At 37.5% G+C, this 9,772-nt stretch overlaps 1 non-coding gene across 1 annotated transcript; it reads right to left on the bottom strand.

Annotated features, from left to right (window-relative positions):
• Positions 1-8,793: 8,793 nt before the first annotated feature.
• Positions 8,794-8,900, bottom strand: LOC120092249 (small nucleolar RNA R71). Its single transcript, XR_005485959.2, has one exon. It is a non-coding gene; the product is annotated as a small nucleolar RNA R71 (small nucleolar RNA).
• Between the last annotated feature and the right edge of the window lie 872 nt (positions 8,901-9,772).

Here is a 9,772-nt window from a genome sequence, read left to right on the forward strand (position 1 = left end):
CATGCAACAATTGCATGAACCAAATCCATAAAAACCCAACACCTATAATCCAATATCTTAATGGGCTTAATGTCTCCACTATAAGCCAACATCTTGCCCACTATGTTGTTAGTGGAATTATCCAATAAAAGTTTGGATTTTCTCACTAACTATAGTCAAAGGGCAAAATAGTAATTTGGTCAAAGTCAAACTTTGACCAAAAAGTCAACATTTTTACTTTTTATGACTTTTTCCGTGTTGACTAATTTTGACCTCTCGAGCATGAATTCGCATTCATTTTCTTGAAATTCAAATCATATTTTAATATAAGGTCGGTCAAAGTTTGACTTTTCAAAGTCAAAAGTTAACTCTTTGACTTTTTACATCTTTGACCATTTCTATTATTTTCGAGCTTCCGAATATGAACGTATTCATATTCTTGATATTTAAATCACATTTAAATATTAAAGCTATATCTCTAAACTGAAAACCCTGACCACTATATCACATATACTTGTCGGTTTCTCTCTCTTCACCTAATTCGAACAATTCAAATCATTTTATCATACTGTTCTAAGTTTATTCATATGAGCTAGTAGGGGAACCTAATGGACCTATAGATCATGGGCTCCAACGATCTGAGATTAGCTGGCTAAACTCTTCAGATGGAGCTAATCAACATTAGTTAACTAACGGGCCATTCCACTAGAGTCCCGTAGTTGCACTCCCCTCACTATAGATATATTTGTGTCCATTTGATATAACCATGATTAGTAAGCTAATCCTTCACAGGTTGTTCGTAATCTCGGCTGGGTCATAAAAACGTTTTACCCCCAAGACTACATCTTGTTCCTTAAGTTCCACTGATCCTCTAATGAACAATTGGTTTAAGGTCCAACCTATAAACCGAATCCCTCTCGGGCCAAGGAGAGGGTGGGGCCCCTTGTTCAAGACCTGGATTCAGTACTAAAGGGAACAACCTATCTACTATCCCTATAACGGGTAGGAGTGAATTCCGTCTTGCACCCTATGTTCCCAGCTATCCACCCGATCTTACCCCTGAAATGGGAGGCTTATTGGGCCAGCGATATTGAGCTGCCCTCACCTATGCAGATCTAAGGATAATTCCGAGTGAACAGGAGTTCATAGTTAGCTCAGGATTAAGATTAAGTTACCTAGGTCATCAATTAACGAAATAGTCAGTTTTATACATAAAACAACATTTAGAACGTAAAAAGTGACTATTTCATGGTTCAGTCTTATGCAAACTCATTGCATAGGATGCCCCCACTCATTTATCTCTATATAAACGATTCAGGATCACATCGTTTGTACTAACTACAAAGTGGGCCATATCTATAATGTCCCCAGAACAAGGCGCCCAACCTCATTCATATACTATAGACCATTTTGGCTATATATTTGAACTTTACACATTTATGTCACTACATAAAGTTCAAACTATATTAAATAGCCTCAGGACCTTAATTTATTAGATTCAAGATTACTGTTTCAATAACAACTTTATCGATAAACAAAACAGAATATGTTTATTAATTTACAAACTACGAGTTTTAGGACATAAATCCACAAATACTTGATCATGCTATGGATATTCAGCTAATAGGCTGGAGAGGTTACATTCTAATATGTGATAATTATTTGATTGTGGAATTGTTTTACCAAATATGAGTTTTGATATTCAAACTTATTTTCTTATAAAAGGCACCACTGATAGCTCTTAAAAAGAATTATTATTCCTAGCTTAATTCGGGCTCGTTATCGAATTTTACGTGTTTATTGCCCTATTTTGTAGGTACCAAGCGATCAAGAGGTAGAATTAATCATTTGGTAAAGAACCGGGTTAATTTGAAGTAATTTGAAGTTGATTTGAACATACGAGCTTCAAAAGAGTTGAAATTACCAAAATGCCATCGCGTTCCATCGGGTATAATCAGCCATTGAGTATCATCGAGTACCATCATGTAAAAGGTTGTTGAGTAATCAAGTAAAATGCTACCGAGTAAATGAGCATGGAGTATTAAGTAATTGTGCATCGAGTATCGAGTCATCGAGCATTGAGTAGCGAGTTTCTAACAAAATACTCAGCGTTGCAATGCTACTCCTAGTGTCATGACACTCTGATTATTCAACAATGCCACCTTTGCAACATTTTTCTGACACTCGTGGCCTTTCTTGTCGAGCATTGTAACGCTGTTTGTAGTGTTGCACTGCTGCAAAGTTTTCTATAAATACTCCTCTTCACTTTTAGGTTGAAACATGTTGAAATTTGGAGGTCGAACTGATGAAGGCTGAAGTAAAAATTCATTCTTCTTCCTTTCCCTTCAGAATTTAGTATCTTAGGTTAGTTTTATTTTATTTTCGGATTATGGACGTGTTTTGGATTGTATCCCATTGATTTGTCCATGAATCGATGAGGTAATTCCTTCACCTTAGATCGAACATTCTTTGTATTTTATGAGTGTCTATTTAATGTTGTGCTTAATTCAGAATTATGTTTTTCTTGAATCTTGTTTAATTTAGACTTGCTTTTGTGTGTTGGATTGACGCCCCTATCATGATCGCATGTCTTAGCTAGTTAAATTCAAGCTTGCACGTATCCTTGTAATCGTCCATGCTTTGAATTTACCCTTGTAGCACTGATTAGATGTGCATGCTTAGATGTATAGGCTGACCTTGAATCTTTGCATTGCACGTTTAATCTAGATTTAAAGAATAAATTGATTATTTGAACATGACTTTCCTGACACTTAATCAACATAGTTGAATCCTGAATCTTAATGCATGTGTTTCTAGTTCTTTATGGCTGCTAAGGACCCGATTGCATCTAGGAGCATGTAGGTTAGTTAAGGCATGGTCTTTACAGCCTTAATTACGAATTAGGAAACTCGATGCGTTTCAAGTTAATCGATTATCGGCCTTTGTAAAGATCAGCTAACTCAAACTAGTTAGATAGCTATGCATGCATAATTCGACATCATGATAATTTGGCAGTAATGGTGATTTAAATTACACTGAATGGCTATCTGATCTGAGAACCACATGAATCCAGTACCATTTCATATATCCATTACACTTTACTTTTACTTGCAAATTTCAATTTAAAAACCAAACCCAGTTTTTACTGTTTTTCCACGGTCAAATCTAACCCAAAAGAAATTAATTCTTCGCTTCTCTGTGGTTTGACCCCCCACTTACCATTGTTGCTACGTTTTAGTAGTAGTAGAAGTAGTTTGGGATTTTACAAATTTTCTTTTGTCTCGGTTTGGAGTCAAATTAACGACATGATTCTCGAGCCTAACACTGGGCTTCTTGAAGCTCATTCTTTTCTTCTATGTTTTTCTTCCCAGGTAGTGAGAGAGGAGTTCTAGGGTGCTACTAAGGTCACGGTTTGCCATGCTACAACCACACTTCTAGATTTAAGTTGTTGTTGTAAATAGTTGTAGCTAAGAGTCTGGAACTATTAAGTTGAGTTTGGAGATTGTATAGACATTTTACTATTTGTAATAAAATAAGTTAAGCCAAGAGAGCAAAAGGTTCAGATGAGCAGTAGGTATCACAAAGGGGTAGTATCTTCCGTCCTCATGTCTCCTTTCAGGTCTGGGAGACAAGGCTCGAGAGAGGGTGTGAAAAAACTCTTTAGACTAGATTAATCAGTATTTGTTAACTATTAAGTCACACCACTATAGCTCGATAGTTGCACTATCCTCACTGTAGATATATTTGTGTCCACTTGATTTAACCATTACTAGTAAGTCGACCCTTCACAGGTTGGTTGTAATAATGGCTGGGTCAAATGTTGTTTTACCCTCAAAATTACGTCTTGCTCTTTAAGTTCCACTGATCCTATAATGAACAATTGGTTTTTGATCCAATCACTAAATCAGATCCCTCTTGAGCTAATGAGAAGGTGGGGCCCCTTGTTCAAGACTTGGATTCAGTACTCAAGAGAACAACCTTCCTCCTATCCCTGAATCGGTTAGACGTGAATTCCGTCTTGCATTCTATGTCCCCAGCTATCTACCCGGTCTTACCCATAAAATGGGAAACTTATTGAGCCGGCGCTGTTGAGCCAACCCTCACCTATCAAAATCTACGAATAATCCCGAATAAACGGGAGTTCATAGTTAGCTCAAGACTAAGATCTACCTAGGTCATCTAAGCGAAATAGTCAGTCTTGAACAATAAACAACGTTATAAAGTAAGAGTGACTTATTTCTTGGTCCGATCTTACGCAAACTCATTGCATAGGACGCCCCCATTTCTCCTGTCAATACATGAATGAATCAAGATCACTTCGTTTGTAGCACTTTACAACAAATTGTAATAACTACAGAGTGGGTCGTATCCGATAGTGTTACCAGAATAAGGCACCCAACCTTATTCGTATACTATAGATTATTTTGAATATTTACTCAAACTTGATCCACTTTTATGTCTCCACATAAAGTTTAAGTATTCATATAATAACTGTGGATCTTAGTTTATTGGATTTAGTCTTTACAAGTGCAATTTACAAATTCAATAACAACTTTATTAAAGAAATGTTGAATAACATCTTTATTGATAATAGAAAATGTTTAACTCTAAAAACTGTGAGTTTTAGGACATATAACTCAACAAATGAGACCTGTAAAACATATAATAGTGAAGATACAAAATGATTTCACAAGCAGTCAATGCCAAGGCTTTATATTCAGCTTTAGCTGAAGAACGTGAGACAATGGTCTGTTTCTTTGACTTCCATAAGACTAAGGAGTCACCAAAGAATATGAAAAAATCGGTTGTCGAACGATGTGTGTGATACATTGTGAATATGATGAAATAATGGTGTATATTACGATGGTGGTGTATGCGTTGTGCATGCAAGTTTTCCTAGCAAAATACAAGTATAAATTCTACTAGGTTGCCTGGTAAGCCCAGGGTCGAACTATGGAGACAGTATGCGACGATGATTTCAGATTACTTTGGGTTGACAAATAAAACAATGAGTTGGTTGGTATGTTTGTTTAAGGTACAGATTCTATGCGGTAGAATTGAGAAAAGAGTTAATAACAACGGAAGTTATAATGAATATGCGGGGGAACAGGTTGAGAAGGGAATTAGCTAACACTTCCCGAGATTGCATTCACATTATGAAATCATGCTATATACATACAACAACAAGTCATCTCAATGGAAATGCTATAGCTCCTAGTTTTAGGACGCATGCGATGTATACGATAATGTCTATAGGACTTATGTCTAAGCCTCTACTCTTGTCTATGCGATGATGAATGACTCACACATACACAAGGCGACCACATACTACCATAACCTATTTCTAGGGTGCATGCGATGCATGTTAGCAAACAGAACTTATCTTTAAGTCTCTATCTCTTGCTTATGCAGTTCTAATATCGCTTTCTCAAGTCTAGATTTTAACCTAGCTCTCTCAAGTCTAGGTTCTTTCTTTAGACTCTCTCTCGAGTAGCTCTAAAAGGATGATGGATGCATACATAAGACAAGATGATCGCATAAAATGAAGATCTTAGGTCATGCTAGCTAAGTACTTCTCAACCTATTCAGAAGTTTAGTTACTCATGTGTAATGTAAAAAGATTGAACAGACATAGAGATGCAAGTTCCATTCTATAAATGAAATCAGAATACAAAACGACAATGGGAAATAAAGATAGGGAGCCTAGTAGCAATTTCTTGCTTCCCAAGGCTTTTACACTAAGTTTCTCTACTCTGCCCAAAAGAATCCTCTTACTTTCGCAAGAGTTGGCCCTATCTCCGTTCCCAATGCTTCTCGACACTCTCTCGAGCTGACCAGGAACGATCTTTCAGCATCTTTTCTCTTCCCTCGCCTTCGCCTTCTAAGTGTAAGAAAACTATGAACAACGACTATCTATCTTCTGTATGGTGAACTCTCTATATGGATAAAACTCCTTTTTCAGTGGTGGCCTTTGGCATTTATAGAGATTTTCTCTCAAATGATTGCATTGATGGGATGTCATTAAATCTCTATCTGATGCGCCGATTAATTGTCACCGAAAAGTTGAGTGTACTTGCTACAGTATGTCGTTAACAGCTTGTCAACTAAATTCGGATTCGACCGTCATCAGCTTTCTGTCCCATCGTGATTTATTACGCTTTCACCTTGATGCGTCGTCTCTATGCGACCACCTTCTTGAGCAGATCTTCGCGAACACATACGATTGCATAACCTTGGGGTCGTAATCTCTTAATGTGCTTGGACACTGAATTCCTTGGATCGCAATTCTGCCTTGCACCAACGCATTTTCTGCACAAAATACATAAATTAGCTGCTTTAATGCGATGGACGCATGCGATCACAATGTTCTCAACTTAATGCTTTTGGACACGATTTTACGTATTTTTACCGTCGCAATCCTACATTGTTTTATATCTTTGTGTTGTAATAACATGCATTTTTTCCCGTTATCACACCCCCAAATTTAAAACAATGCTTGTCCTCAAGCATAAACTAAAGATTTTCTCTAGAAAGTCGACCGCCTTTTTCTTTCCTAGATTTCTCGAGGTGCCTTATTCAAATCCTATGTACCATAATCTCCTTAATTCCTATCCATATCTTTTCTTAAAATATTTCTAAAATTTAGGGACTGCAAGTTTAACCTTCAAAAAGACTTTACTTGTTTCCGGGGCATCGCATAATTTATTCCATAAAAAAACTTTTTCAACTGGGGTGTTTTCAAATGATTTTTATCCTGGCATAGTTTAGATATTCTTTCTACGACCTTGCACTTATCCAAGTGCCTAGCCTTCGTTTTGGCTTGCACCCACATATGTCATGCGAGCATCCAACTACGAGCAAGGTGCTCTTTCTCAGTCTAAACTCATGCCTATTTGGTAGTGGAGTTGCGATCATTTTACTTATGCATTGATCATGATTCCTACCTTCATTTTGGCTTGCCCCCACATGTGTCATGCGGACATCTAACTACGAGTAGGATCCGATCACAACGTTATGATATATATATATATATACTTTATAGAGATCTAAAAGTAGCAAGGTTGAAAATAAATACCGCACTCGCCAAATTTAAACACAGCAATGTCCTCATTGCTGAAAAGTTGAAAGAATTCATGCGATGCTCTTAGGAGATTTCGTAAAAGTCTGAAAGAAAGCTGGTGGACCACTAACTTTTAGAAATATTTCATGAATTGACTATCCTAAAATTAAGTTGACTCTAGTGCATGTGATGAAAAATAGAGGCATGCATTTCATCATTAAAATCATAATTGACAAAGAAAAATAATGCGGTGACTTACTAAATTAACCAATGTTTAATGATTGTGCTGACTAAAGAGGATGCAATGATAAAATTATCAAAGTTAAAATGAGATGCAAGAGTACAAAATTTGGAAAAACAAAGTCAAGGAAAGATACAACCCCCAAATTTGCTCTGTCGCCCGCATTATTTGTGATCACATCCTTTTTTGCGGCGAGGCAATTTATTCGATTGCAGTGGTTGAATGAACTTTTCGTGTCTTTTGGTTATCGTGTAGCTCTCCCGTAATTGTTCACCACGATCGTTGCAAAAAAACATCAAGAGGGTCAAATAAAAGATAGAGTTAACATTTTTTTTTTGTAATGCAAAGGATAAAGAAATGATAATGGATATAAAGAGGTAGAATTGAGTTCATGAATTGAAGGTTTCAAAGAATGCTTCACAAAAATTGCGTCCCTGATGAATTTGAATCGCATGATTGTGTAGGGACTGCCCACTTCTTCTTTAGTTAGAATTCTTCAGGTACACGGAGGTGTTCTTGCGATGCAAATTTTCTCCGTGATATATTTTGACTCTTTGTCTGTTGACTTTGAATGTGTTGGTCTCGTCCTCATTGGATAACTCAACCGCTCCATGCGGGAATACTTCTTTGTATATAAAGGGTCCGGACCAACATGATTTTAATTTACCAAGAAAGAGTCGTAGCCGTGAATTGAATAATAAGACCTTTTGTCCGACTTGGAGATTCTTCTCGCATAGTTGTTTGTCATGCCAATGTTTTTCGTGCTCCTTGTAGATTTTGGTATTCTCATATGCATGAGTTCTCCATTCATCAAGCTCGACCAACTGAAGTTTCCTTGCTTCCCTTGCAGCCTTTAAGTCAAAATTAAGCTTTTTCACTGCCCACATTGCTTTATGCTCTAGCTCAAGCGGTAAATGACATGCCTTTCCAAACACTAGCGTATACGGGGACATGCCTATAGGTGTCTTATAGGCAGTCCTGTATGCCCACAAGGTATCATCCAGCTTCATTGCCCAATCTTTGCATGAAGGCTTCACCACCTTCTCTAATATCAGCTTGATTTCCCTGCTGGACACTTCAGCTTGACCATTTGTTTGTGGATGGTATGCAGTGGCCACCTTATGAAGGATATTATACTTGAGCAGCAATTTCTTAATGATGTGATTAATAAAGTGAGAGCCTTCATCACTTATTATGACACCCTGCTGAATCGTTGAACCTGATAAACCTACTAATCTTAGATATAAAATACTTTACATGTAACATAACATAGCGGAACCCTTGAAAACCTTTAGACACACATGAAGTGCAGTTCTGACATAACTCGGTTTGGAAAATAACCTGATAGAGATATCAGAACCAAAAACATATCCAATTGGAGTTTACACAACCACGACATCTAGTGCTTACACAACCATAAACTATCCAGTTCTTACAAAGACATTTACAATACAAACAGAAGCAAGTAGTAGAGAAGTTTATGAAGAAGTACTTCCCTCTGACGGAGAATGCTAGAAGAAGGAAGTTGATAACCAATTTTGAATAGGATATTGACGAATCGCTCAGCGATGCGTGGGTGAGGTTTAAGAGGCTGGTAAGAGATTGCCCACATAATGGCTTACCATACTGCTTATAGATGGAGATTTTCTATCATGGATTAAACCTTGCATCGCAGACCGGTGCCAATGCTATAGCAGCTGGAGGTCTGCTGGATAAAACTTATGATGAGGCTAAGAATATCCTTGATCGCATTTCTAAAAATCATGAAGACTAGAGAGAAAACGATCAAAGATTGAGAATCAAGGATAGTGACGTGAACAATGGTGCCATCACATCCCTTCAGAGTCAAATGATCGTGATGATGAACTTGATACAGGGAATCACAATCGATAGCCCAGCAATGCATAGTGGGCAAGTGAACGCAATCAACCAGACGACCGCAAGTTTGCTACTTGCGGTGAAGGACATCAAATGGAGGAATGCCCGCAAAACCCACAGCCAATCTATTTTATGAAGAATAATCCATTTTCTAACACGTACAACCCTTGGTGGAGAAACCACCCCAACTTCGCGTGAAAAAATCAACAGCAAAATTTTCAATCAGTGGCACAAAAAGAAGGGCCACCCAGATTTTTCTCGCGAACCAACGGTCAAACGAGTAATCAAGCCAGCAGTTTGCAGGTGCCACAATCTTCCACTTTGGAAAGTTTGTTGAAGCAATTGGTAAGACCAAATGGCATAACAAGCCACTCATAAAGACCAAATTTTTTTTTGAAAGCCCTTTTGCACTCATCTCCCGCATGCATTCGAATTTGATGGTAACCACTTTTAAGATCAATTTTTGAAAACAAGTTTGCACCATGTAATTCATCTAGCATGTCATCCAATCTAGGAATAAGATGTTGATACTTTACCATTATTCTGTTGATGGCTCGACAATCAACACACATCCTCCATGTTCCATCTTTCTTGGGCACTAAAATGACTGGAAC

Source organism: Benincasa hispida, chromosome 11 (assembly GCF_027475165.1).
Source record: "Benincasa hispida cultivar pf3 chromosome 11, pf3_genome.v1.1, whole genome shotgun sequence".
NCBI classification, from domain to species: domain Eukaryota; kingdom Viridiplantae; phylum Streptophyta; class Magnoliopsida; order Cucurbitales; family Cucurbitaceae; genus Benincasa; species Benincasa hispida.